At 45.0% G+C, this 26,973-nt stretch overlaps 1 long non-coding RNA gene across 1 annotated transcript; it reads right to left on the bottom strand.

Moving 5' to 3' along the window:
- Positions 1-14,521: 14,521 nt before the first annotated feature.
- Positions 14,522-25,701, bottom strand: LOC126515194 (uncharacterized). The gene is made up of 3 exons (XR_007595772.1): positions 24,671-25,701; positions 18,572-18,702; positions 14,522-14,737 (listed from the first exon to the last, which is right to left on the bottom strand). It is a non-coding gene; the product is annotated as an uncharacterized lncRNA (long non-coding RNA).
- Positions 25,702-26,973: the final 1,272 nt, after the last annotated feature.

The raw sequence follows: 26,973 nt of genomic DNA, 5'->3' as shown, positions 1-26,973 counted from the left end.
TTCTGTCTGACGAAATGGACAAAATAAATTTTTGCGGTATTTACATGCCTTTATTTCTAAAAATCACTAGAAATGAGCTCAGGGTCGCGGGGAATAAAGGAGGAGAAACCGTATGAACGCTTGGGTTATTTAAGGTCTAGGCCTCTTCCGAACCTGGCGACTGGAAATCATGTAACGACACGAAGTTACGCCCCGTGCGGATGGTTTTCTTCAGTGGGTCTTATGTCGACATGCTCTGCTGTGCCGGAGTGTGACATTTGATTAATTAATTAATGACAGCCCAGCAGGCTACAGAAGCTCTGAAGACGCCTTTGAACCTTGTCACCCTCTGTTGATGAGGACGGGAGCACGGAGATTGTATACTTAGGTGTCAAGAGGAGTTTATTCCGCTTGAGAATTCATGTTACCTTGGGAATGTGCAGAGGAGGGAGAGTCCACACCTAAGCTTTGGTTACGATTTTATAAGGCACCCCTCATATAATTTACACCCCATTAATTAACTTAGGCTGTTTTTAATCATTGCTTCTGATGTACTCTATTAAAACATAAAGGGGGTGGTGTGGAAAAGGGGACAACTCTCAAAAGGTGACACACAGGAAGGAACAGATGTCCCCGATTAGAGCATTGGGAGGAGCAATACACGGTAGGTCTGGGATGGGGCCTGGGAATTGCATCACTATGGTTACTGTATTCAAGGATGGAGCCCCTCTGCAGGTATGCTTGCAACCCCAGAGATACGTGTGCTATGAATTCATACAAACATACGAATTGCATGTATGTTTATACAGAGGGCCGTGGTTATCATGCCTGTGATTCCTGATCAATCTGGACAGTGTCACAGGGGTCTCTGCTCAGAAAGCTCCCACCCTAGCAAGTGCTCAAACATAACAGAAAGCTGGAGAGAGGGTTCAGAGGTCAAGAGCACCTAGCTCTTGCGGAGGACCCAGGTGCAGTTCTCAGTACTCACATGACAGCTGAAACCCACCTGTAACTTAACTTCCAGGGGATCTGAGGTGCACAGCTAAGACACCCACACTTAAAACATTTAAAAAAAATTTAATACTTTTCATGAGGAAGAAGGCTGACATGCTGACATGGTGGCTCAGTGGGTAAAGACATTGGCTCCCAGGCCTGATCACCCAAGCTTAATTCCTAGGACCCGCGTGGTAAAAAGAGAGAGCCAACTCTTGTAATTTGTCTGCTGACCTCTGTAATTGTGCTGTGACAAGAACTTGTACATGAACACACATGCACACACGCATGAATACACACACACACATGAATGGGAAAAGTGGTTTAAAAAACAAGCAGCAACAATAACAAAACACAAGAAAGAAAAATTTATGTAATCCTTAATGATTTTGAACAAAGTACAGTAGTTTTCTATCGAATTCCACATATCTGTCATGCAGACTATCTATCCATCTGCGTGTGTGTGTGTCCGTGTGTGTGTGTGTTTGTGTGTATGTGTGTATTGATTTGATAACTCATAAATGATGGGTTTCACATGGCATTTCCAAATATATAGGTCATTATACTGTGCTCTTAATCGCCCACCCCTCACTAACCTGCCCCACCCTCCTTCCAGGTCACACATTTTTATCTCTCCCTTTCCCCGCACTCCCTCATTCAGACCTCTTTCTTCCTCTTCTGCGTAATGCCCCTTCCCCCATCATTCATACACACTTGGAGCTAGAGTCTACAAAGGGAAGAAAACGCAACATTTGTCTTCCTGTGTCTGGCTACCTAGCTAGCTTCCTTCCTTCCTCTCTCTTTCTTTCCCCCTCTCTCCATCCGTTCTTCCCTCCCTCCTTCCTTCCCTCCCTCCCCCTCTCTCTTTCTTTTTTTCTTTCCCTTCCTTCCTTCCTTCCTTCCTCCCTCCCTCCCTCCCTCCCTCCCTTCTTCCTTCCTTTCTTCCTTCTTTCTCCTCCTCCTTCTTCCTCAATGAATATTTTCTTAACATAATGATCAACAGTTACACCTATTCTTCAAATTCTGTGATTTAATTTTGCTTTCCAGTTTAATATGACTGCATCATGTCTATGAACCACATTTTCTTTATCCTTTCATCTCTTTGCGATTCCATGTCCCAAGCGCATATATACGTTATTGTCTCTCCAACAGGACTTTTCTTCTCGCCTCCCCTTCCTCTGCTCTCCATGCTCTGCCCTCATTGTTTATTGTTCATTGTTTATTGCTTTGGCTTCCAGTTTTCCTGTTTTGAATGTAGGTAAACCTGCATTTCTATGTACGAGGTTTGCGTCACACGTGCTCACTCCTGTTTCCCTTGATGACAAGTCTTAGGGCTGGTCATGTGAGTCATGCGGTATGTCTCTCTGTGTGCTGTGAATAGATTTCATCACCCTTGGTTAACAAAGAAGTTGATTTAGCCAATAGCCAGGCAGAATATAGTCAGGCGGGAAATCCAAGCAGAGATACAGGGAGAAAGAAGGCGGGGATGCCAGCAGCTGCCAAGAACCAAGATGTGAGGTAACAAGCCACGATAAAATAAAGGATAATAGAAACGGGTTAAGTTGTAATACCTTGTTAGTAAAAGCCTGAACCAGTGGCCAAGCAGTTTGTAATTAATACTAAGCCTCAGAGTGGATATTGAGGAACTGGTGGGAGGGAGAGAGACTGTGATTGACACCCGAAGATTACTGCTGGTGTTTAAAAGCCATTGTGGGTTCTTGTCCCCGGGACATGAGTTATCAAGACCGAAATATATCAGTGCTGGTCTGCAGTCTCCCTGCTGGGGCTCAGTTTGGGTGTCAGCTGCCCTTTGGCTGCCTTGACTATATACTGCCCATTTTGGAAGAGGATTCTTTTCTTTCTTTCTTTCTTTCTTTCTTTCTTTCTTTCTTTCTTTCTTTCTTTCTTCTTATTTATTTATTTATTGCTTTATAAATAATACCATTCAAAATTTCCACTTCCTCCCCTCCTCCCATTTCCCTCCTGCTCTCCCACTCCCCCTTCCCCTCCCCCTCCAGTCCTAAGAGAGGGCAGGGTACCCTGCCTTGTGGGAAGTCCAAGGCCCTCCCACCTCCATCCAGGCCTAGGAAGGTATGCATCCAAATAGAATAGGATCCCAAAAGGCCAGTACATGCAGTAGAGACAAATCCCAGTGCCATCATCATTGGCTTCTCAGTCTGTCCCAACTGTCAGCCAGATTCAGAGGGTCCAGTTTGATCCCATGCTCTTCATTCCGAGTCCAGCTGGATTTAGTGAGCTCCCATTAGCTCAGGCACACTGTCTCAGTGGGTGGACCAACCCCTCGCGGTCCTGACTTCCTTGCTCATGTTCTCCCTCCTTCTGCTCTTCAACTGGACCTTGGGAGCTCAGTCCAGTGCTCCGATGTGGGTCTCTGTCTCTATCTCCATCTGTAGCTGGATGAAGATTCTATGGTGATATTCAAGATAGTCATCAGTCTGACTATGGGACAAGGCCAGTTCAGGCACCCTCTCCTCCACTGCCTAGGGTCCTAGCTGGGGATATATCCCCTTGGATACCTGGGAACCTCTCTAGAGCCAAGCATCTTGCCAACCCCAAAATGGCTCCCTTAATTAAGATATCTTCTCCCTGCTCCCATATCTGTCCTTCCTCCATCTCAACCATCCCACTTCCCCAAGCTCTCACAACCCTCCCCTTCTTCCTTCTCTCTCCCCGTCTCCCCTCTACCCTTTCTCCACCCCACATCCATCCCCATGCTCCCAACTTTTGTCTGGCAATCTTGTTTGCTTCCAATTTCCAGAGGATCTATATATGTTTTTCTTTGGGTTCACCTTATTATTTAGCTTTTCTAGGATCGCAAACTATAGACTCAATGCGCTTTGTTTATGGCTAGAGTCCACTAATGAGTGAGTACATACCAAATTCATATTTTTGGGTCTGGGTTATCTCACTCAAGATAGTGTTTTCTATTTCTATCCATTTGCATGCAAAATTCAAGATGTCATTGTTTTTTACTGCTGAGTAGTACTCTAACGTGTAGATGTGCCACACTTTCTTCATCCATTCTTCCATTGAGGGGCACCTAGGTTGTTTCCAGGTTCTGACTATTGCAAATAATGCTGCTATGAACATAGTTGAACAAATGCTTTTTTAGTGTGATTGGGCATCTCTTGGGTATATTCCCAAGAGTGGTATTGCTGGATCCTGAGGTAGGTTGAATCCAAATTTTCTGCAAACTTGTGCAACAACTTTGGAAATCAGTGTGGCGGTTTATCAAGAGGATTCTTATCAACACAGAGGTGGGAACAGAGAAGCGACTTCTTGATTCCTCTGACTGCTTTCTTTCCCACCAGAACCATGTGAGTTCTCTGGAAACAGGAGACCTTTTTTAATTTCTAAGTAGCTGCAATCCTGCTATGTCAGCTTCTGTGATTTTCCTCGTCCTAAGGAATTGCTGATCATTCTGGACTTTGGATCTGTATGGAACTTTACAAAGTCCTCATGGCGTTCCTCTGCAGTCTCTTCCCCCTTCTTTTTGATGTGTGCTTATCTTTAGATCTGAGCGTGTCAGGCAGCTGCACGGATTAGATCCCAAACCCGCTGTACTTTCCCGTCACAGAAGCCATGGAGGCAATGCTAATCAAGGCAATACTTGCACGGAATTCTCTTCCCCACCTTGGAGCTTTGCTAGAATCGCTGGTAATTGATCAGATCTTCCTTCCCTTTGATCTCTGAAAATACTTGTGTCAATTCATGACTCATAGACTCCAAGTGAGCATACGTAATAAGGTTTCGAGGCAAGATCTGTAATCTGTCCAGCGGCAGAAGAACTATGTGTGCTTCACCTACAGCATGTCCGAAATGGCTCAGCATCAGGAGCGGCTCTTCATGGAAGGGCAGTCAGTCATGAATTTAAGACCAGGATCAGATAATATTTCCTGTTAGGTGAAAATGCTATCTAGCTAACAGGTTTAGTGGTTGTTGCAGAGTTGCTTTTTTTTTTTTTATTTTCTGTATTAACTTTTCCGTGTCGGTGTGCTGTGTGACATTATGTGTATCACAGCACACAGGACCCACAGGACCCTCAGATACCAGAAGAGGGCCTTGTATTTCCTGTAACCAGGGCCACAGGTGATTGTGAGCAGCCACGTAGGTGCTGGGAACTGAATTTTGGTATTCTGAAAGAGCAGTTTGAGCTCTAAACCCTCGAGTCATCTCTCCAGCCTTTAAGAATTGTGTTTTTTTTAAAGAGAGCTTTTTAATTATTATTTTAAGTTTTGCATTTCAACCTTGATCTAACTATGGGAAAAATCGTCAGTAATATGTGAAATTCTTACAAATTTCAACAATGGGTTCTTCAAAAAATTAGACAGATTAGTAAGATATTCAGTTTCTCGTCCAAAGCAAACTTGATAGAGAAAGAAAAGAGTGTGGCGGGGCTGACGGTATTCCAAAACAGCGAAACCGAGCCAGACATCCCTGCAGTGATATGAGTCCGTTTTAGAACTGGTTTAGGTGGAAGAGGGTCATCATCTTTCCCCCGATTTTCAAAGGGCCTCTGTACTTCCCAATGGGTGTGGTAGAATCTCTTGATAGTAAAAAGCAGAAGAAATTAGAGCTTTAACATTTATTATTAAGCAATTCTTTCAGCTTTGAGTACTGTTCTCGTTCAGTGCTAACTGGAAAGATACTCACTGCTCACTTTTGATCAAAAAGCCAACTTAGGATTTTAAAAATTCCTAATTTTTTTTGCAATGTGTTTTTATAAGGTGGTACTTTAAACTTTAACATTACTATATTACTATTTATATATTTATATATTCTCTCTCTCTTTCTCTCTCTCTCTCTCTCTCTCTCTCTCTCTCTCTCTGTGTGTGTGTGTGTGTGTGTGTGTGTGTGTATGTGGAGGTAAAAGAACACACCGTGGAGTCAGTTTCTTCTTCCACCTTGTGAGAACTGGGCATCAGACGCAGGTTGTTTGACTTGGTACTTTTACCTGCTGGGACACATCACCAGCCTTATCATGTTCTTTTCGAACGGAATAGTTTCTATATTAGTTGATATGATTCTATAATTATTTTCAGTTTGTTTATGTGGTGAATTAAAATTAGTGTGTTTATTCTCTCTCTCTCTCCTCCTCTTTATCCAGGGTCTTACTCTGGAATTCACTCCATGGCCTAGGTTGGCCTTGAACCCATGGTGATCCTCTTATACCAGCTCTCGAGTGCTGAGATTGCATCGGTGAGCCACTGCACTCAGAACAATGGTTTGAGTTCTTTTGTTTGACCTAGCTTTGTATCAATACTCCATGACCGTGAAGCATACTTTTATTCTATACCAGATTTGATTTTCTAACATTTTCTTAAGCATTTTTTTCTAGTTTTATTTCACTATGATTTAATAAGTTTTTAAAGGCTTGCTTTATGGCCTAAAATTGTTTTATTTTAGAGAAAGATCTTTGGGCTACTGACCTAAATGGATGTGTATTCTACAGTCTTTGGATGGAAGGTTCCATAATTGTCTATTACGCTCCTTTGACCTATGGTACAGATAAACTCTGAAGTGCCTTCATTGATTTTTAAGTCTGGTTGACTCATCTGTTGATGAAACTGGGGTATGGAAGTCATCACTACTGTATCAAGTCTTGTCTGTCTTTGGTGTCCCTTGGTATTTATTTTTATAAAATTAGGAGCGTCAATGTTCAGTGAATATGTATTTAGAGATACATATCTTCTTAGTAGATTACACGATAACACCGTGGCCCTTTTCAGATCTCATAATTCCTGATTGGAGTCTGATATCAGAACAGCTGTGCTAACTTGTTCTCTACCTGCATCTGCTTGGTGGATTGAAGTAGACCCCTTCACTCTGCATCAGTATCTTTGCCCGTAAGATGTATTCCTCAGAGATAAGTGATGCGTGATTCCCCTCTGTATGTTACGAATATGTTTTATTACCATTGGTTAATCAAGAAACCACTTTGGCCTATGGCAGGGCAGAATGTAGCCAGACTGGGATATAGCCAGAGTAGGTGGACTCAGAGAGATGCCATGTAGCTGCTGAAGATGAAAGAAGATGAGTTAATTTAAGATATAAGAACTACCTAGAAACGTGCATGAACCATTGGCCAAACAGTTGGAATTAATATTGTTTCTGTGTTATTATTTGGGTCTGGGTGGCTGGGAAACAAATGAGCAATCTCTGCTTACAGATAAAGAGATACTTAGATTTGGATTCTTTCTTTAAAATCCAGTCCAGTCTGCATCTTTTAATAGCAGAGTTATCACTGTCTGCATTTTGGGTTACTATTGAGAGAAGTTTGCTAGCTCCTGTAACTTTTTTGGTTGTTTTTCTCGTTGGTTCCATTATTGTCTGCTCTCCTCTTTCTCTCATCTTCATATTAGGGATTTACTGATTTACTTAGGTGAACACGATGAAGTTCTTCCTACTTTTTCTTTCTTCATCTATTCCTCTCTTGAGATTTATTCTGCCAAGTCCCCTCTTGATGTTGATGACCCTTTTCCCTCTGTGTTTAGGATTCTGAGCTGTCTTTGCTAAGCTGATTCAGCAGTCATGAATTATTTGAGTTTATGCTTACCTTAAAAAGTCTCTCTCTCTCTCTCTCTCTCTCTCTCTCTCTCTCTCTCTCTCTCTCTCTCTCTCTCTCTCTCTCTCTCTCTCTCTCTCTCTCCTTTCTGATGGATCTCATATGTAGCCCTTGCAGGCTTAGAACAATATTTGTAGATCAGGCTATCTCCAGACTCACGGAGAACCACCTGCTTCTGCCCCAAGATGGCTGGGATTGTAAACCACTCCACCTGGCTCACATACAGTGATCTTGGTCGGCAGTTATCCTATGAGGATTTGAAGCATCATCCTGTGATTTCCTGCTTTTAGGGTTTCTGTTCAGAGGTTGGAGGTAACTCCAAAGTGTTTGCCTTTGTATATGAGTTAGCATTTCCTTCTCTTGGCTTTGATTGATTGTTAATACTGTTTCTTCATTTTGTCATTTGGGTCTTTGGCTGTAATGGGGTGTGAGGGAATTCTTCTGTCATGTCTATTTAGGGTTGTGAGTTTCATTGGCGCTGAGATGCCCATTTCTTTTCTAGACTTAGAAAACATCCTGCTGTCTTTTCACTGGGGGAGTTCCATGCCCGTAGGGTTCTTTGAGTTCCTTCTTCCACCCATGGGTTCTTACGTTTGTTCTCTTTCTCTCCAGAGGTCTTAGATACAGTGGTGATCTAAAGCATGTATTTAGATATTTTTTTTATGATTTATGTTTTAATGTAGTATTTCCTTGATCTCATCCCCTGACTCTGCTCCTTTCTTTCTTCTCCTTGGTGTAGTCTGTTGGTGATATTTTGTACTACTTTTTATTTATTAATTTTCAACACTTCTAGTATTCCCAGATCTTAATAATCATCCATGGATTTGTTTGGCCTTTCGTTGATCTTTCCCCCCACATTGCTGAATCCTCATCTGTTTGTCAGCTGTCTTACCGCTGTTGCTTCTCTGGGTCCTAGGGTGGTCTCAAGGCTTCATTCATTTGCTTGTTTGTATTCCCTTTGTGCTTATGAACTAGTTTTAAAAGTAAGCATTTGAATTCTTCCTCTGGTAGGTGGTATGATCTCTGGAGGAGTTTTGGTGTCTTACCTTTTCATATTTCCTGCGTTTTTGTGTTGTGATTTGTATATTTGCTGGTTTGGGCATCTTGTCCAGCTTTATTTTGGAGTCCTCTTAGTGAGCGGTGTACTTTTGGTGGTCTAATCCCCAGGACAGTTCAGAGAAGAAAGAGGAGCTTCTGAATGTGGGTTTTTTCTCCTCCCCCCTCCCAGTCACATGGCTCGAGCTGGGAGAGGCATGTTTTTCCCCCCACTTTCAGCCATCTGTTGCACACTTCGTGAGTTTCTGATACATATCTCATCAAAACAGCTCCTTTTTCTTCTTATTCTGACTTTCTTCCTTGGCCGCACACACGGAGGCAACTTCTATTCTGTCTCACTAGGAAGTTAAGTTGAGGATATTGATATCAGTGTTCACAGGAGGTGCTGGCCTTTTGCTTTTGTTTCTTATAATGTTTTTACCTGGTTTTAGTAAGAGGGTAATTCTGGCTCCTTGGAATTCACGGGGAAGCGGCCATTCTGCTTCAGCTTTCTTATTTTATTGCTAATTTTGTGTATGTGTGTGTGCGTGCACATACATTCAGGTACCTTTGGAGAACGAAAGCCAGACGCATCAGATTCCCCGGAACTGGAGCTACAGGAGTGTTGAAATAGGAGCGGCGGCAGGGCTGCGTCCCCGGCACCCAGCCGCCCGCATGGCTAGCTTATACCCAGAAATAATTACACGGAAACTGTATTCTTTCAAACACTGCCTGGCCCGGATAGTTCCAGTTCCTTATGGCTAGCTCTTACATATTGTTCTAACCCATTTCTAATATTCTGTGTAGCCCACGAGCTGGCTTACCAGGGAGGATCTTAACCTGCGTCTGTCTGGAGCGGGAGAACCATGGCGACTCCTCACACAGCTTCTTTTTCCCAGCATTCTCCTCTGTCTACTCCGCCTACCTAATTTTCTATCCAATAAAATGGGCCAAGGCAGTTTCTTTATTAATAAGAAATCACTCCCACATCACAGGAGGTTGTGAACTTCTTAACAAGGGTGCTGGGGACTGAACTCGGGTCCTCTGTAAGAGCAGTGGTCACTCTGAACCACTGAGTTGTCCCATACTTCTATTTTCTTGCGAAGATTGTGGAGAAGATGGCAGCATTCCTTTCTTGAATACTTGGTAGGATTCATTGATGAAATCATCTGTGCTTGGTGCTTCCCTTTGGAAGGTTCCTGACTAGCCATCCAGTCTCCTTAGTGGGCATGTCTATTGAAGTTTGTTCTAGCTCCTTGGATGCATTTTGGCATGGAAGTTTTTTGTAGATCTGATTTGTATAATCAAATTATCTAATTTATGGATCATAATGGTTCATGTTACTTCTCTATCTTTTTTGTTTTATGAGATTGGTAGTGTTTTCTCTTGTTCATTTCTGAAATTAATAATTAATGTCTTTTCTTATTATTCTTGGAAAGCTAGGCCAGAGAACAGATCAATAATAAACAGCCAGCTTTTGTTTTTGTTTATTTTCTCTTTGACTATTTTGAATTTCACTAATTTCTCATATAATATTATTTCTCTTATTTACTTATTGATTTAGGCTTAATTTTCTCCACTCTTTCTAGTTTTCTAAGCTAAGCTAAATTATTGGTTTTTCAATTAGTAAATTTCCCTCTAAGCGTTTCTTTTTTCATGAGGTATAGATTTTAGCAAACTAACTGCCTGGGTAGCTCAGTTGGTCAGGGCATGGTACTAGGTTATAATAAGTTGCTATATCCTTTTCAGTCAGTTGAAGCTGTTTTTAACAGCCTTTAAATGTCTTCTTGGATTATGCATGTCTTAAAAGTGTGTGTTTTGTCTTTATTTGTATCTATAAATGTTATTTGAGCAGTAATATTCATGTGGACTTTTTCATTTTTGTCTGAGAAATACTTTGCATATTTGTTAGACTTTTCCATTTGTTGAGTGTTTTGGATTTGAAATGGGCCCTGTCTTGGTGTCTGTTACGTAGGAACTTAAGATGATTGTATCCGACGTCCTTGGAAGGACTATTCTATAAATTTAATTAGATCAAGTTGACCAGTACTGCCATTGGGATCATTTATATCCTTGCTTAGTTTCTGCCTATGAAACTCTTGGCATTGGCACAGGGTGGTGAAGCCCCAAGCCATGGTCTTGAATTTGTCTGAATGTGATTTTGACGATAAGGGAAAAATATAAAAAATTATAATCCATAAATTATATAATTTAGATGAAACAACAAATAGTTTCTGACTTATGTTTGAATTTGTCTGTTTTTCTCTTCTATCAGTTTTTGTGTCATATAGTTTGCTACTCAGGTTAGAGGTTTGTGTCCTTATGTCTATGTCCTCCTAAAGAATGGGTCCTTTTCTCATTTTGTGGTCCCTCTTGATTCCCAGTAACCCTGGTTCTTCTGGGACTGAACTTGTTTGAAATCGATGTAGTCATCCCAGTTTCTCGTTTAGCTTGGTTTATCTTTTTACATCCTTTTACTGTTGACTCTTGATGTCAATAGTTGAATTTTTTTTTAATAGAAAAGTGTTGTAAATGACCTGGTCTTGGTGTAAGGAAATCAGGCATTCAGTGAAGTAAGGCCAAAGAGAAGTAGTGAGCTGGACTACTAGAGGATGGAATTGTCTAGAGGATTTATGGGCAGAAGTGTGGTCTTGGGTGTCAGCAAGATCCCGTGATCTGGGCCAGCAGCACATATCCACATGAAGACAGGCAGACAGGCAAGCATGCCAGAACAAAAGTCACCTCATCTCCACCATACTGTGCCTGGTTATCTCTAGGTCATGAGACTTGGGCACGTTTCTGCCGATGGAGGATGCTCATGGAGTCCTCCGACTTCTAAGGAGCTTTTAAGTCTATTTGGGAAAGCAGATACGGAAAACGAACTAACCTTCCTCAGGGGCAGTCATGGAAGGTACTGCTCACGTGGACTGAAGTCAGACCTGGTGAATCTGTATTTTGGTTTATGTTTGCTCATAGCAACGCTGCCAGAATCTTCAAATTACTTATGGTTCTTGATTTTATTTCCTTCCCAGAATTGGACCTCCCTGGGTGTTCTTCCAAGAGTCTGTGTTTTTAGTTCTTTAGTTATGATCTGAGGTTTCTGTAGTGACGTCCTATTATATTGGTGGTAGAATGTGTGGACATGGAGATAGTTCCATACACCAGATACAATGCACCCTAGATTTGAGGATTGAAATTTCACAAATTTGTCTTCTCTGTTGCAACTTCTCCCCACCCCCACAAGCCCCGCTCCCTTCTCTGTCTGTGAGCCTCTAGATCGGTTTGCCCAGGACTGCTAACTATGGTTTACCAACTAAGGGAACAGGAGGAAGGCAAGAACGCTGCAGTGGAAGGTGCCCTTCTCCCAGAAGGCATGAGGCTCTGGTGAAGTCTTTTCCTATTATGGAGGAAGCCCTGAATGCACTGTTTGGCCCTGAATGGTTATAGATCACACCTGTTGGAGCCAGAGAGATGGCAGTGCACTGTGAGTGCCTGGTGGGGCTCTTCGTGGAAAGTCTGCCAAGGTGAGAGAAATTCATCCCTTCCCTGACAGTTCTCACGCTACCTGCAGTAATTTACTAGTCACCAGTGAGTCCTCTCTGTAAATGTCCAGGTCTGGCCTCCTCCAATTCAGGGAAGTGGTCACCAGCTGTGCCTCTGAGTGCCCATCTATGCAGACGTAAGAATGACGGCTTACCTAGAGACCAGACTTCACTCGTTACTCTGGGAAAACCCACAGCACTTGTTTTTAGCTAAGTTTCTCTTTTAATTTTGCTTTTGTTGAAACTTTTTCTGACTTTGCAGACTGGAGTGATTACTTCTTAGCTTTTTCAGCATCAACAGAAGCTGAAATCCATTTCAGCTTTTATTATTTTTATTATATTTAATATTGTGGATTTCTTCCTTTCTTGCAAATTTAAAACAATGTTACAATTATATAAACTTTTGCTGACATGATGTTTGATTTCTGTAAAGATTTATTTTACTTTTTAAAATTTATTAGATTTTTTTTAAAACAATACCAGTCCAAGTTTCTACTCCCTCCCCTTCTCCCGTTCCCTCCACATACTCTTCCACCTCCGCCCCTCCAATCCTCAGAGAGGGTAGGGCACATTGTTTTGTGGAATGTCCAAGGCCTTCCCTACTATATCTAGGCTGAGCAAGGTATGCATTCAAAGAGAATAGGATCCCAAAAAGCCAGTACATGGAAGTAGGGATAAATCCTTGTGCCATTGCCAGTGGCCCCTCAGTCTGCCCCAGCCACGCAACTGTATACCACATTCAGAGGGACTAATTTGATCCTATGCTTATTCCTTCCCAGTCCGGCTGGAGTTGGTGAGCTCCCTTTAGCTCAGGTAGACTGTTTTAGTGGGTGCCCCATCATGGTCTCACTCATAAGTGGATACTAGCTATAAACAAAGGACATTGAGCCTATATTTCATGATCCTAGAAAAGCTAAGTAATAAGGTGAACCCAAAGAAAAACATATGTAGATCCATCTGGAAAATTAGAAACATACAAGATCGCCTGACAAAATTGGAAGCATGGGGATGGGGGGAGAAGGAAGGTTGAGAGAGGAAGAGGAGGGTTGAGGAGAACTTGAGGGAATGGGATAGTTGAGATGGAGGAAGGACAGAGAGAGAGAAAGGAAAGAAATATCTTGATTGAGGGAGCCATTATAGGGTTAACAGAAACCTGGCTCTAGAGAAATTTGCAGGAATCCACGAGGCTGACTCCAGCTAAGATCCAAAGCAATAGAGGGGAGGGGGCCCAATCTTGACTTGCCTTGTAGTCAGACTGATGAATGTCTTAAATATCACCATAGAACCTTCATCCAGTAACTGATGGAAACAGAGGCAGAGACCCACATTGGAGCACTGGACTGAGTTCCCAAAGTCCAGTTGAAGAGTGGGAGGAATGAGAATATGAGCAAAGAGGTCAAGGCCATGATGGATTTATTTTACTTTTCATTACGTGATTGTCTGTGTGATTGTATGCACCTGTGCGTGCCGTGCCTGTGGAGGACAGAAGAGGGCGCTGCGTTCCCAGGAGCTGAAGATAACAGGTGTCTATGATCTGCTCACGTGAGTTACTGGAAATGAACCCAGGAACTCTGCAAGAGCAGCAAGCACTCTTGGCCACTGAGCCATCTCTTTAGTCCTTGGCTATTTTGGTTGTCAATGCAGACCACCTGGGACTTTACATAATTTTGGCATTTCTAGCATTTCTATATGGAGGACATTAGGTAGGTAATCTTGAAACAGTTTATTGCCCAGACTTGTACTCCAGATTTCTTGTTGCTAATACAGAGATAATCATGAAGATTAAAAGAGATAATCAAGACTTAGCAGAGGAAATACGTGCTTACAAGGGTTCTAAGTCTTAGTTTCTTAAAGTTTTATTTTATGTGTGTGTATGTGTGTGTGATGGTGGTCAGCTGGGTACCCCTGGAGGCCAGAAGGGGGTGTCAGATCCTTTGGAGGGAGAGTTAACAACCATTTGTGAGTCACCTGATGTGGACGCTGGGAACCCATCTCTTTAACCCCAAGTGTTCATTTCTTTTTTTTTTAATTAATTTATTTATTTATTAAAGATTTCTGTCTCTTTCCCACCGCCGCCTCCCCTTTCCACCCCCCTCCCCCAATCAAGTCCCCCTCCCTCGTCAGCCCAAAAAGCAATCAGGGTTCTCTGCCCTGTGGGAAGTCCAAGGACCACCCACCTACATCCAGGTCTAGTAAGGTGAGCATCCACGAAACTGCCTAGGCTCCCACGAAACCAATAGGTCCAGTAGAATAAAAAACCCATTGCCATTGTTCTTGAGGTCTCAGTAGTTCATTTCTTATTATTACTTTTATTGACCATGTTGCTCTCAAGAGAGATACAATAAAGTTGAAGATGTTTTCTAAAAATTCACTTCTTACTTGCAGATTGCTAACGCTCAAATCCTCTGCTCTTTGCCCTGAGCTGGTGGCTAAGGTCTGGGAGCTGTGGGCTAGCTTCCCTGGGACTTGGCCAGGCAAGGTACCACTGTTCCTGTGTGCAGGGCCACGGGTCACTGAATTTGTTCCTCTGAAGTCTCCTCTTTCCTCCCACTTGCCAGAAGCATAGACAATTGCATGGATCAGTCCGACATGAAAGTGGACCCTGGAGAAAGAAAGTTTTCTTTTTTGCAATGTAACAAAATTAAAAAGAAGGGGGAAAAAAAGCTTTCATCTGTGACTTAAGACAGGAACACTGTATCTTAAAAGACCACCTTGTTTACTTAAATGTTATTTTCATAGGCATTAATCCCTCTCAGTGTCTAGGGCTCTGCTTAGAAGAAAGACGGGGCAAACGGTTTTCCAAAGCTCCTGCATGACTGGGAGCCGCATAACCATAGGCTCATTTCGAAGATTCCATTTGCAGTAAGGCCAAGGCTAGCAGTTCTGACAGTGCCTTAGGGGAGCTTTCTCCTCTGCAAACCGTGGCACCGAATGATGATGAACTCTGATGCAGATCCTGGCCCACTGAAGGAAATTCAACTTTAAAGGGCTCTGAATCTTAAGAAGCCTCTGTGCGGACTCCCCATCGGCTGGTTTTATGTATCTGTTCATGGAGGAGCGGCTAGTCGATCTTGTCTTGGCGCCTTAATTTCTAATGTTTCTCTTGCTTTTGATTCTCTGGGCCATTTTCACTTTTGATGGTGATGTGTCCCTTCTCTTAAATGTGTGCTACATTTCACGGGCCCGGAACCTTCTCTGTGGTTTAATGCTGCTTTGCTGTTTGTGCCCCATGCCAAGTGACAGCAAGCGCTTGTCCAGCCAAATCTTTTCCACTCTCCTTGAAGGTGGTGGCTCTGGCAGGGTGGAGCTCACTGGGCTGGATGCTCACATGCTGAGGTGCACAAAGCTCTGGGCTCTACACCCAGCACTGAATATGCTAGCACAGACCTAGGATCCCAGACAGAGGTGGGAGGATCAGAGGTTCAAGGTCATCTTAGGCTACGGAGCAAGGTTAGAGATGTTCGGGTCTACTCTGTCTCAAAAATATATTAATGAATAAATGAGCAAATAAGCAAATTGCCCAATAATCAAAAGTTATAACGTCATTATTTCAGTAGGCCAATACCACCTTTGACAGTCACTGAAGTTTTGTAAGTTGGCAGAGTTTGATGTAGTTATCCTTAAAAGTTATCAAGTCATTTGTAGCCATCATCCCAGGCAATCTTTGTAACAGTTAGTGAACGAGGTAAACGAATAGCTTAACATAGACTCGGCTCTAGCTGGGTCTGTGTGTTCTTAGAGTGCTGTGGGTTGTTGAAGTAGTGTGCCTAGGGGTAGATTTTAAAGAATGAATTCTATGCATGCGCCCATTCATGTGCACGTTGTAGAGATTATAGGAAATGTCTGGGTTCTCGCCCATGCCTTGTAGGATCCAGGGATCCAACTCAGGCCGTGGGGAATGCATGAAGCCCCTCTCCCTAGTGAGCCTTGTTTCTGCCCCCACAAGGAATAATTTTATAGCTCAGCCTAATGCGTCCTGTTGAGGTGTTTGTAGAGCTCGGTCCTCCATCTGTCTAGATGTTTCATTCCGAAGAGGAAGAGCCAAAGCTTTCCCTCTGCACGTGTAGGGTTGTCTGGATGTAGGGTCCAGAAAACGTGGAGCTGACTGACCTAGCAGAAAAAAACCCTCACCATTTGTGGAAAGTCTTTTTTGAAAAAAAAAAAAAAGTTCTGTTTCAGTGCAATCTCAAGTTAGTCATGATTGCCACATTGACCACACACTCTCCTTTAAACACTGATGGCTCACTGGCCTTGGGGGTCTTGCTTCCTTCCCTAGCTCCCATGTTCTCCTGTAGGGTTGCTGACTTCCTCCGGTGAGGAGGGGAATTTGATCATCATCACTGCATCTCTGGCACCTAGAGTGCCCACTGACAAGCCGCTGAGGTTCCATGTATCATGTGTCATCCGTGTCTCCCCTGACTCCCCCCATGGCTTGAGTTCCAAACCTTACCTGCAGAAGCATCTGGGTCTTGTTTCTTAAGCAGCCCCTGGGCTGGCCCTTCCATTGCTTCCCCACAGGACACTATAAAACTCATCCTCAAAAGCAGCTGTGAGTCTCACCTCCATTCATGCCTCATGCCTGTCACTTAGCATTGGGGTTACCTGTTAAGTTAGCTGCATCTCTCTGTTCCCCATGCTTAGGTGTGGTAGTCATGGGAGAGCCCAGCAGGTAGCGTCACTGACAGTTCACTTACTTGAAGGTCCTTCTTCCACTGAAACTGCGTGGGCTCCGGGCCACTTGGCACTAGAAAGGCTGTTATAGCTAGCCCGTCCACTCTTAGCGTGGGGCATGCCTGTGGTCTAGAAACCATTTTTGTTTGGATGCTGACAGCCGCATCAGGGTTCTCTCAGAGCCAAAATGCAGTTGGTGGGCCATTCAAGGTGATATTCAAATCCAGGCCTTCTCCCATCTCCCCTCACGTTCATATTTGCTTTAGTGCTAGCTTACTTTACTCGTTATAGAATAGAAGGGTGGTCATTAACTGATACACTCAGAGAAATACAACAGTCATTCAGTCATTTTTATCCATCCTCTCCCACCTTCTGCTCCAATCTCCAACACTTTAGTCATTTCCCTTCCCCCATCATCCAGATTTTCTAGGGCATTTTATTTCTTAAATGTTGAAACGTAGATATTTACCAGTTCTACATTGTCTCAGAAAAACTCAGCTCTATTGACTATGCTCTTGTGGGATGTGTCAATCTTTGGTCACAGCCTGAAAACACTTTGATTCCCCAGCCCACAAGCCCTCTTTGAAATGACCTATCCCTTGTGTTTTATCCATATCGGCCCAGAGCGGGGAAAATGGCCTTCTCTAATGCTAACTGGAAGACTTCCCATGTTTTTGAAAGCTAACTCAATACCCCTGGATCTTTTCACTATGAATATTATTAGAGACCCGTCTGGAAGCAAAGTCTCCCGTTTTAAACAAGGCTGCCCTGGAGTCTGCCTTTGACCCCTGACCTGTTTCCGATCTCATTATTTCGTGGGTTGAAACCTTTGTAATGCTTCATAGGTCAGAAGCCCTTGCCAGAGGAAAGTGAGAGGGGCATCAGTGGCCCCAGCTGTATCCAGCGAAGTACCCAGCATTCAGAAGCAGCCTAGATTATGTGCGTTAAAAGTTAAATTAGCTAAAAAAATATTGGCTGTATCGTGTGGTCAAAGGGATGGATGGGATAAGGGAAATGGCTCTCGAGCAAATCTCATAAGCAGATTTCATGTGACTTTGCCTGGAAAGACTCCAGGAAATGTCTATCCACCCAGATAGGGCACTGTAAACAGACCAGAGAAATGATGCCACCCATGTCTCTCTTAATGAGCCAGGGTGTTATTGGTGCTACTCATGGGGGCATGTGTGCGTTCAAGGCAGTTGCACCAACAAGAGTCTGCCCCAGCACAAAAGCTACACCCTTGGATCTCTCTCTCCAATTGCAGCAGATCCGTGGAAGAGTCTCTACTTCCCAGCCGTGCTTCCTGTTTATATAACCTCAAGGTCGAATCTAGTGAATCTTGCAAGTTTATGAACTTCCTGAGTCTTCTGAGTTTGGTGTTGGAGTCTCATGAGAACACCCCCTTCCCCAGCTTTCTGGAAGGGAGTGTTTAAATTCTGAGGACATAGCTGCACAGTAGAACAGGAATCAGGAATCCGACTGCTGATGCTATCGCAGAGCAAAGCTGTCTGGGAAGAGTCATTTTGACTATGTAGGCAGTTTAGGATAAAGTACATTAAAGTAATGTGTTTTTTTAAAAGCCATTTAATCTATTGATTAAATTAAATGTGTAAGCTAACCATGACAGTATATGCCTGTGATCCTAGCAGAGGAGGAGGCCTGCCTTGTTGCTAGTTTCAGTCTAGTTCTGTGTTTAAATAAATAACTAAATAACCAAGTAACTGAATAAGTAAATGTCCATGTAGCTCAGTGGTGGAACGCTTACCTGGCATGCATGGATTCACGGGTCCAACCTCCAGCTCTGCAAAGATTTTAATTCAGTCAGAATCCTGGGAGGACGGGCGATAGGTCTCAGATACTCTGAGATGGAGAAGTTAGGAGCACACTTCAAACAATCTGCAGAGATGAAAGCAAGGCGGCTTTTAGTGATGATTTTTAAGCTACCCTCTTGGTTGTGCATGCTTTTCCAATCATGGACTCGAACATGTACACACTAGTGGGACTCAAACTTACTGTCTCCGAGGGTAAGGATGCTGACCGCCAAGCCTAACAACCTGCATTTGATACCCAGTATCCCACACAGGCGAAGGAGAGAGCCAGTTCCTCCAGGCTGTCTGAGACCCCTCCTCCCACATCTGCATGTGTGTATCTATGTGCATGTATGTATCTATGTGCATGCGCAATTATGCCCTTGATTGGCAGCTCCGTTCCTAGGCAGTTCTGGGGACTGAACCTGGCCCCAGGCATGTTGGACAAATGTTCTACCTCAGCTGTAGCTGTAGCCCCGCCCTCAGCCTGGGTTCAGTCTTTCTGGGTAATCCTGCCTGGCTTCTATGTCCTAATCCTCCTGCATCAGGCTTCTGAGTGCTGGGATTATTGTATGTACCTGTAAAGTTCTAAAGCACCAGTTGTTTCTGTTTTGCTCATACATAAAATAAATGCACATATTTATAGGGAAATACTGTAAAGTAGAGGGCACAGAATCTATTCAGAGGGCTACGTTTGGGGGCAATTCATATATTAAGGAAGACCATCAAAGAGTTTCTCTTTGTTCCCAAAAGTTTCATTCAGGAATACAATGGAACCCGATCATATAGATCAACTCTTTCCATTTTTCCCCAACCAATTTTATGTTTTTATAATTTTTTTCTTTTAAATTTTCTAGTGGGTGATGGACATCCATGGGAGCATGAGAATCTTACCATGGCCAATCATCCTCAAAAGAGAATGATTATCCGTCCTCAGAAACCATCCACCCCCAAGAGCAACTCAGTGGGGCTGGGTCCTGAGCGTCCTCTCCCCCACCTGTGCTGAACTTGGGCAGGTAACACGCCGCTGTGAGCTCGTGGCTGTAACAGACATGTCTTGTCCAGAGGACAGCTTTGCATGACTCTCCTCCCCATCCTCGGCCTCTTACACTCCAGAGAGCCAAGATTGAAGGCCCACCCCTCCCACACTGCCACACTGAATGTTCATTATTCAAAATGAAAGATGACATGTCAAATTGAACAAATAAGTAAATAAATAAATGCAACAGCCCTGCAGGTTAAGGGATGCGCTGTGGAGAGCGCACATTGCTGCATTTGCCTCACACTAATTTCGTTATTCCCTCTGGTTCTTGTCCCAGGAAGGAAAAAATTAACAATGAATGTAATAAAGCCGTTTCACTAATGAGAGCAGCGTGGTTGTGGTTTGGAGTTTATAAAGTATCGGGCTCTCTACATTGTTTCCTTTCTAAAACTATGTCTGACATAAAAAGTTCTTTCTAGAATGCATATCCAAGTGGATAAGTTTTAAAAAATTAGATTTACATACAAAATGTTTAAGCGACCTCAGTTTTTCGGTCAGCTTCAGCTACAGAAACTATCGGCGGCAGCTTAACCAACTGTGTTTAGCCAGTTCAATTCGGTCCAGCTCTTGGTTGTTAATACCACACTACCAATCTTTAATTTGCGGAACCACAGGGGAACGTTTAAATGAAAGAACACTCAATTTCATAGTAGTTTCTAAATGAAAACATCTGTATCTGTAATAGGCTTTCAAAAGTTTTATTTTTCTTTCCCTCAACGAGAGCTTTGTGTGTGGTATCTCAGTCATAGGGGGCTGTAGTTTCTGTTTTTATTTACTTTTGAGACATTCCCTCTGTAGCCCAGGCTAGCCTGGAGCTCGGTACGTGGGCTGAGCTGGTCTTGAACTGCAATCACCCTGCTTTAGTCTTCTCCCGCTGGATTACCCAGCATGCACCACCACGCTCAGCTCAGCCCTCCGCTGTTACTGCTGTGTGTGCTACGTGTGCGGGGACAGGTGAGGGACAGCGTCTGAGAAGATGGTTCTCTTTTTTCACCAAACTCCTGTCTTTAGCGTGCTTTAACCTGCTTAGTGACCTCGCCTCGGGCAGGGCATTTGTGTGAGGGGCGGGATCTGGGAACTCTAGCTCATGCTAGTTTGACGTTTACTAGGTAATCCAAGCTGGCCTTCAATTGACAGCAATCCTCCTGCCTCAGCCTCTCAAGTGCTAGGATAATAGGCAACTCTTTCCGGTTTTCCTTAAGTCAGGATCTTAATACTCATCAAGATGAGGTGTGCTGGGAGGTTATAAAGCATGCTGGGAAATTGTCAGGCATGCTGGGAGATTGTGAAATATGCTGGAAACCTGTGAAGCGTGGCTGGAAGCTGTCCGTAGTTACTCCTTCCTGATATGACAACAGATACCATATTTGGAGAGAGAGACAGAGAGAGAGACAGAGAGATAGAGAGACAGAGACAGAGAGACAGAGACAGAGACAGAGAGATAGAGAGACAGAGACAGAGAGACAGAGACAGAGAGATAGAGACAGACAGAGAGACAGAGACAGAAGCGAGACAGAGAGAATTCAGAAACCCGAAACAGTTTTATAAAGCTGTTGATTTTGGAGTTCACTGCCCAAAATTGCCATGTCCCTCCCTCCATTATGGGGAGAGAGATGAGAACAGCCATAAGGTAAACACATCATTCTGCTATCGAAAATCCTTATCAAATGTTTTAAGGTTCCTTGGAAGGGGGGTCAGGGTTTTGAGTCCGTAATTAGTGAACTTGCATCAACATTTGATACTATTCTCCTGCTGCCAGGAGGAGATGGGAACACTGCCCTAACTGAAGAAGTGAAAGCGCCGACCCATCTCTGGAAAGGGGTGCATCCACTGCTCGGCTTCACTTTGAGGGTTCCCTTCCTCTCAAGGCTTTCTCTGCTTGGCTGTGGGCTGATGTCTGTCTCCCCCAAAGCTGCGCTGAGACTGAACTTCCCAGTGTAGAGTTTGGGTGACTGCCTGGGTCAACAAAGAGAATGAGAGGTGCCCAGTATGGGGTGAGGCCCTGGTGAACACAGTCAGGGCTCTGTCAAGGACCAGGTTGAGTTGCTAGGTCGTCTCCCCAGCTAGGTCTCTCTGGGATTTTGATGGTGTGAGTCTCTCCTGAGAGGAGAAACAGCCACTCATCTTGAGCTCTGCAGCTCCAACCTGGGAGATAAGTATACCTCTTTTATAACTGCCCTGTGTCTGATATTTTCTTGTAGCAAAGAATGAATAGGGACTGTATTTCCGCTTTTCACAGGTAGATTCCCAAGTACCTTTTCTCTTACGTATTAACATAAATCCACCAACGGACTGGACCTTATGCACATAGGCCAGTAACTAATATTGCATATCAATAAATAATATTTAATAGCACTTTACCGATATCTCTAGCTATACTAGAGGAATTCGGTCGTGAATATCTTAAGCATACGAAACTTTCCATTCATGCGTAAGTGTTTCCTATAGCTATCGGTATGATTTCTAGCTATGTAAAAGTTTGTCTGCCCGTGAAGATATATAGGTACATATATGCATAAATATATGCCTATATTCTGTATATATTGCCATTGTATGCATAAATATTTGTCATATATATATGACTATGACTATATGCTCATTGAAAGACAGTATAACAAAGTCACTCATTGCTTACTTTGAACCCAGGCTCTCTTCCTCTTTGTACAACCTTCTAGAACTTACGTAATTCTCCACGTTTGTTTGCATGTCTGTGAAATGATAGAATAAAATGATGTGGCTCACAGCCTCACCTTGGGGATTCCCTTACTTTAGTGTTTTATTCTTTCTGAAGAGACAGGCTCCTGCTATATAGACATGATGTCTTGGGGCTTGTTACGCAGCCTAGGACAGTTGTGGTCTTCCTGCCTCAGCCTCTCGCGTACTATGGTGACTGATGGCTTGAGTTTTCATGTCATGTAAAGAGCAATACCACACAAGTCTGTGATCAAGGTTTAGCTTTTAAAATATACATACTAATTACATGGGCAAGTATGTGTACACATAATATATAATTGTCTAATCTACAAAATAAGATAACTTGATATGTATTGTTTAAAACCCTGGATGTATATATGGTACAGATATAATTTCTTGGGAATTTCATAGTTATCCGAAGATTTAGGTGAGCAAGATCATGAACACGGCTCATGTCTGGAATTAGGTAGTAATGTTTGTATTTTAGTTCGCTGTTGTTGCAGTGTTAGGAACTGAGGCCAGAGTTCTGCATATGCTAGGCACATGCTAGGCACATGCTAGGTAAGTCCTCTACTCATGAGCTAGAAACCCAACAATAAATTTGTCATTTTAAGTTGTGCATACATAATGACCTAATATTTGGCACTGTGAACTGGCCCTGGCATGATTTGGGAGGAGTCTTGGGGAAGTGCAATGTCCCGTCTTGGAGCTGGCCAGGTCTGGTGTGCACTGTGGTACAGCGGCTGCCACACAGCAGGGCCTTGGGTGAGCAACCATGCCTTGCCAAGCTTCCCTCGTCTGCTCGGCAGAGCAGGAATGTCGCACTGCACTTCTTGCAAGTCTGTTGTGGGAAGGATAGAAAGGAACACATTTGCAAAGCATTTGGCTAGGAACCCGGGATGTAGTACACACTTGATAAATGGAAACACTGATGTTCAATGAGATAGCCTCACTTCAGTGTGGTTTTGTTTTCCAGGCTTAACACAAACAAACATATCCCACTGGAAGGTTTTGATCAACCATGGCTTAGTCTGGAGAGCATGTGGTTTCAATAACCAGGGAGCTTGCTGTCTTCCTCCTCCACCAATCCCATTCCCCCGTCAGTTGGACACCTGCTTGCCCCTGAAGCTGGAACACTGAAGAACAAGAAGTAAGTGCTCCTAAGAGAGGCTCTGCCCCTGCTCTGGTTGGTTGGCTTAGGCCAAGCAGGCGCCTTCAGACGACCATGGGGAGAGAATCTACTTCACTCCCCTTTCCTCATATAGTGGGTTCTCGAAAGCTCGAATCCCTGTGGAAATCAGTGTACGTACGGCAATCCTTGACAAGGGTTACACATATTCTGACCAGTACAGTGAGGAGCCAGTGTTTTGTAACTGGTCCACATTTGCCCTTTGCTCATTTTCTGGAGAAACCAGGCTTGACCTTCTAATAGCAAACTTTGAAAGACATCTTAGCATCAGGAGAACAGACCATCCTTCGTGTGGCGAGAGCTGCTATTTCTGACTTGTATGTATGTGTCTGTGTGTCTGTGAGTGCAGGTGCCCAGAGGTGCCCGTATCTTATCGTGGCTGGAGTCAGAGTGGGAGCTGCCCCACCTGGATGCTGGGACCCCCAACTCAGGTCCTCTTAACACACTCACTGCTGAGCCACCTCCCCAGCCAGAGAACTCTTCAGAGTAAAAGCTCCACTTAGACTGAAGGTGGAAGGCAATTATCACTGAACGAGTGGGTCACACCTGCAAATGACTGACTAGGAGCCGGAGGGACAGAGCCTGGGGAGAAAATGGACACACGTGGAAGGTGTTTTATTCAAACACAGATTTGTTGTTTTTTTTTCAGTGTATGGAGGCCACATTAATCCAAGAGTTTTATAGTTTTGTTATGAGATTATTGTTATTTCAGTTCTCTCGTTAACTATACTTACAGGAATATAGTAAAGGTGTTTAAGGATACACACTGAGCACGGGATGATCACCCGGTGTATAAAGTCCTCGCCGCTGATGATCATTCAGAGCCCCCACCCCCGCGGAAGCTCTGGGCTTATTGGATTGTTCTCTTAATTAATGGGCTCCGTGCTATCAAATATTTGTCGAAGGGAGCGCTTTTCTTTGTGGGAGTGGATAATGGCTGTGTTTACACTTTGAAATTTCTGCCTCGAGTTATTAAGATTTGCATTTCTCACTTTTCTTCCCAGGGAAAGGTGTTTAGCCATTTTTAGAAAGCAGGTAGTAAGTAATCAATTGTCAGAACCTCTCCTCGCTGGAAACTTGCCGCCCTAGACAAGTGCAACCCCCCCCCCCAGGTATTAGCGATCCACCTACCAGGGGTGGAAGGGGCAGGAGACGTACTTTTCCAAGCTTGTGGCTATCCTGGGCATCCAGACCCTGTATTGCTTCTTCACATCTGCTCTGTAGACAGGCATCAGGGAACAAGTCACCCAGAGGGAGTGGGCCTTTGACTGCAGGCTCTGAGTCTGCTTCCCAAGCTGCTCCAAGGGCCCTGCTTCTGCAGGAGGATGAAGAACACACAGCAGGTTCCTTGATCTCTGGGCAGCTTTGGTGCACTCTGGGAAATGCTGGGGGTGCCTGGAGAAGAGGTGCAGGCCAGGGATGTTCTTCTCAGGGGAATCACAGATGTGGGGAGGGGGCACACACAAGCCAAGATAGGCAAAGGAAAGGAGGGGCCAGAAAGAAAACAAAACAAACAAAAAACATATTGCTAGATTTTTTTTTTTTTTGGCGGGGGCTTTTGCCATCAATTTCTTCCAGTCCCTTGGTCCTGGCTACCTGATAGCATGCTCCTCTGGGTCTCTGCAAGAGCCCTTATCTCTGCCCAACCCTGATTAGAGATTTCTTGGGGATCCCCTCTCTAGCCCCCTCCCCCTGGCAGCTGTTTTAAGTCAGAGAAGAGCGATGCTAAGCCAGCAGCAGCTCGGGAGCTGTCAGAGAACAGGCTTCCTTCAGCCCGCAGCGTCTGCCTGGGGCGGTTCACCCACCGAGTTTCTATGCTGGTGGTGGTGATGTAACTCGCACTCCCGAGTGGCGCAGCTCCGGAACCCAGTGCCCAACCTCATCTCGCTGCCCTCAATATCAACCCCTGGCTCTTGGGCATTCGTGATATTTTTTTTTCCTTGGCTGAATGCACACAGAATCAACCAGTTCAGTCACCCCAGAGGTGGAGATCAGTGGGTTTCTAAACTTTTCTTCTACCCCTCACCCCCAAGGAGTGGGTAGGTGCTTAAACCCGCAAAAGGCAGCAGCGGCCCCGGGTGCAAAGCCAGACTCCTGAAAGGCAGTAGTGGCTTCAAAACACGAACGGTGGTCTGCTGACCACCTAGAAGGTTCCACCGACACCCGCAGACCCCCAACGCGCGTCCCCGTGCCATCCGGTGAAAGCCTGTTTGCACACGGGGGTGGGCGCAAGAGGGAAGGGGATGGGTGGGTGGGCGCAGGGCGAGGAAGAAGTTGACAAAGAAGACTTGACCAGACACGATCGCGCAGGAATAGAAGCGAGCTCCCCTCTCCTACCCGCCTCCTTCCACTCCTGCCATTTCGTCTTTAAGTGGAGGGCAGATTAAAGGGAAGAAAAAAAAATCTTTCACGGTGTGGGTGATCGGTGCGTTATTTACAAGCCAGTTGGGCTGCAACAGAGCAGGAGGACCGTGAGGGGTTCCAGGGCTTCGGATGCGGGCGCGCGGCCGCGGGCAGGAGGTCAGGGTGGACCCCAGGTTCGGGGGGGTCGACCTGCAGCAATCCGGGTCCCCGCGCCGCCCCCGCCCGCCGCACCCCGGGGCGCGCGCCGGCCACGGTCACTGGCGGCTGGAGCGCTGCCCTCGCCTCCCCCATTGTTCCCACTGTCTTTTTCGCCTTTTGTTATTTATTTGCACCAGCATTGTGTTGTCTCCGAAGCCGCCTCATGACCAGCCTAGGGATTTCACTTCGTCCTTGAGAGAGAGAGACAGAGACAGAGAGCGAGAGAGAGCGAGAGAGGGAGCCAGAGGTTGGGGTGGGGGGGTGGAAGAGAGAGAGAAAGAGAGAGGGACAGGCGCGCACACACACACACGCGCGCGCACACCCCACACAAACACACCCGACACAGACACACACACAGTGCAAAAGGCAAATCGCCCCATCCCGTCTCCAGAGTCCTCCGGGGGCCCCCGCCCGCCGCTGCGCATCCCGCGTCAGAGGAGCGATTAACCAGAGCCGGTAAGGTGCGTGAACCGCAGCGTTTTAACTTTGTGGCGCGTCCCGCTGTGGAGGTGCCGGTGGCGGGCAGCCCTCCAAGGCGCCCTGCTCCAGCTGGAGAAGCCGCGCAGCACCAGGGAGGGGGCGCGGGAGTTTGCTCAAGTCCCGGGAGGGGGCTGGGCCCGGCTGCGGGGGAGGCTGCGGGGGGCGCTGCCACCCCCCTCCGGGAAGGAGGGGGCTGTGATCCGCGGGACCGAGCCAACTTTATCTGGGCTGCTGTTGGAAAACCCGTGTCCTGTTGCCTGTATTGTTTTGTAAGTGGTGGCGGTGATGCGAGGTGCAGGAGGCAAGCAGCGCAGGGGGGAATCAGCCCTGGGCTAAGCTTGTGCGTCTCCTAGGGACAGACCCTCGAACTTGGACAAAGCCCCTGCGCCTGT

This window comes from Alexandromys fortis, unplaced genomic scaffold (assembly GCF_014885135.2).
Source record: "Alexandromys fortis isolate MF-2015 unplaced genomic scaffold, M_Fortis_MF-2015_v1.1 scaffold_153, whole genome shotgun sequence".
In the NCBI taxonomy this organism is placed as follows: Eukaryota; Metazoa; Chordata; class Mammalia; order Rodentia; family Cricetidae; genus Alexandromys; species Alexandromys fortis.
This window is presented reverse-complemented; position numbering and strand designations above follow the sequence as displayed.